Source organism: Hemitrygon akajei, chromosome 25 (genome assembly GCF_048418815.1).
Source record: "Hemitrygon akajei chromosome 25, sHemAka1.3, whole genome shotgun sequence".
Taxonomy (NCBI): domain Eukaryota; kingdom Metazoa; phylum Chordata; class Chondrichthyes; order Myliobatiformes; family Dasyatidae; genus Hemitrygon; species Hemitrygon akajei.
Window position 1 is genome coordinate 44,746,852 of NC_133148.1, and position 3,459 is coordinate 44,750,310.

Genomic DNA, 3,459 nt, shown 5'->3' on the forward strand with positions numbered 1-3,459 from the left:
ACACTCACTGTATATAGGTACATAGCTACAAGTCTCTCTCTCTCACACTGTATATAACTACAAGTCTCTCTCTCACAGTGTGACACACACTGTATATAGGTGTATAGCTACAAGTCTCTCACACACACACACACACGTTGTTCCTCGGGCAGCACCCTTGCCATTTCTTCAGCATTTATGTTTGTTTTTTTACGAGGCGAGTTGCCAGCTCGACACTCCACCCAGCACAGATGGAAAGTGTGGAAGGAGCCGGCCAGATTCGAACCCGGCACACTCACCTCGAACTCTGGTGCAGATGTCTCCGTACCACCGGCCGCCTAACTCGCACACACACACACAGTTGCACAGATATACACAGTCACACACACACGTTTGCACTCAGTCACACGTGGGCGTACAGGGTGTATACAGAGCCGCACCTACACACAGAAACACAGGCAGACACAGCCGCATAAAATGACACATTTCCTTGTTCGTATAAGTTTGTGGCCTAAGGTAGAAGGAGATGAGTTATACAGCTCTCGTTACATGCACAGGCAGCTCAACTCTTTGAGTGATTATGCAGAAAGTTTGAAGTTAATAACTCATCTCCTTCTACCTTAGGCCATGAACTTATCAATCACCCCTGCTGTGGACACTTTCTGGAGGTCCGAGATCCATATGCTCCACGACCACTGGACTAAGTGTGTAAATGTAGGAGGGGACTATGTTGTAAAATAAATGAGCTAGGTTTTCTAAAATTGACTCCTTCTACCTTAGGCCACGAACTTATCAATCACCCCCCATGTATATATACACACTAACACGAGAAAGTCTGAAGATGCTGGAAATAAATCCAAAGCAAAACACACAAAGTGCTGGAGTAACGCAGCAGCCCAGGCATCTATGGAAATGAGTAAACAGTCAACGTGGTCAGGACGTGTATGCAGACCCTCCCTCCTTGCATCTGCTTTGAACCCATTGAGCCTGTTGCCGATGTGTCACAAGGCGTGAACACACACGCACACACACACACAGAGTATATATTTGTTTTTATAATTTGTAGTGATTCTATGTCTGTGCTGTTCTGCTGCCGTCAAACAGCTAGTTTCCCACGATTGATTTTGGGGACAATCGATCCGGGTCCAGTCCACGTTTCCGAGTGCTGGGTTGCACAAATGCTTGTGGCGTTGGAGAGAGACCCTTGCTCCCTTCCCCCGGTCACTGCCCAGCCCAGCCACCCCGAGGCAGGTGCTGCTCAAATATTAACCCAGTGATGTGTGCTGGGAGGCAACAACCCCAGGCTGCTGGGTGCAGAGGGCAGGCTGATTCTGCACCAGAGTCCACAACGCCCATCCCAGCGGGCGGGGGAGATCCCACTCATCCAGGGACCCTTCACACCATGTCCAGGATGGAACCGTCCAAGGTCCCGTTGAGGAAGGAGAGGCTGATGGGTCACGGGACCCCACCACAATCCTATTGAACGGAGGGTTTCTGGAGAGGAGGGGTTCCCCAAACAATTTGTGTTGGGACCCTCTAAGGTCTCAATGGTGGGAAAAGAGGAGGGGGCTGGAAAAGGCAAAGGAGGGGTCACCCACACAGTGGTGACAGGACCGGAGGTGCCATTGAGGGGTAGGGAGGGAAGGAGAGGGGTTACCCTGACACGAGAGCTCAGCTACACTCTCCCTCTGCAACTAATATTCTCAGTATTAGGTATTCACTTTTTCTTAAAGTTATTTGCATCATTTATCACCTTCTGCACATTGGTTGTGAATCAGTCTTTGTTACATAGAGTTTTTCATAACATACATTGTATTTATTTATTTTGCTGAAAGAAATTAATCTCTGGTATTTGCTAACATATACTTTGATAATAAATATACTTGAAACCAGTGTCTGGTGACAGAACACCCAAGGGAGGAAGGGAGGGGAGGTTGGGAGTGACTGGTTACATTCTAAGGTCCCATGGGGGGGTAGGGAAGGAGAGGTTGGTGTTGAAACTCCTAAGGCCCTATTGGCGGGGTGAGGGGCGAGGGAGAGGGGTTCCCTGCATAATATCCGGTAACATGATCCCTGAAGTTCGCATCTCTGAGGGGAGCCCATGTGGTGGGTTCCACAAAGAATCCAAGCACAGACTCGGCAAGATTGCACCTTGATTTATTCGCCGTCACAGTCTGACGTGGGGAGCCAGAGCCCCAGGGGTTTACACAGTACATAACATCACCATCCCCACCGTCACAGAACCTACCAGCCTTTCTCCCCTCCCCCAGGTCCTGTGCCTTGCCCACCTCTACAGATTTCTATCTTTCTCTCTCTTCCCACTTACACAACCACTCTCTCTCCCTCTCACACGCACTACCCCTCTGCCTCACTGGCATGCACCTCCACCCTCCCTCACACACACACCCCACCCCTCTCTCTGTCTCACACACACATACCCCACCCCTCACACACTCCCCATTTCTCTCTCTCTCACGTACCCTCACCCCTCTCTCTCACACGCACTACCCCTCTGCCTCACTGGCATGCACCTCCACCCTCCCTCTCGCACACACCCCACCTTGCTCTCTCACACATGTACCCCCACCCCTCACACACACCCCATTTCTCTCTCACACACTTACCCCCACCCTTCTCTCACACACCCTATCACTCTCTCTCTTGCGCACACATACCCCCACCCCTCACACACACCCCCATTTCTCTCTCTCTCACACATACCCCACCCCTCTCTCTCTCACGTACCCCCACCCCTCACACACACCCCATTTCTCTCTCACACACACTTACCCCCACCCCTCTCTCACACACCCTATCACTCTCTCTCTCGCGCGCACACACCCCCACCCCTCACACACACCCCCATTTCTCTCTCGCACACACGTACCCCCACCCCTCTCTCGCACACACATCCCCCACACCTCTCTCTCACACACATGTACCCCCACCCCTCACACACACCCCATTTCTCTCACACACACTTACCCCCACCCCTCTCTCACACACCCTATCACTCTCTCTCTCGCGCGCACACACCCCCACCCCTCACACACACCCCCATTTCTCTCTCGCACACACGTACCCCCACCCCTCTCTCGCACACACATCCCCCACACCTCTCTCTCACACACATGTACCCCCACCCCTCACACACACCCCATTTCTCTCTCACACACTTACCCCCACCCTTCTCTCACACACCCTATCACTCTCTCTCTTGCGCACACATACCCCCACCCCTCACACACACCCCCATTTCTCTCTCTCTCACACATACCCCACCCCTCTCTCTCTCACGTACCCCCACCCCTCACACACACCCCATTTCTCTCTCACACACACTTACCCCCACCCCTCTCTCACACACCCTATCACTCTCTCTCTCGCGCACACACACCCCCACCCCTCACACACACCCCCATTTCTCTCTCGCACACACGTACCCCCACCCCTCTCTCGCACACACATCCCCCACACCTC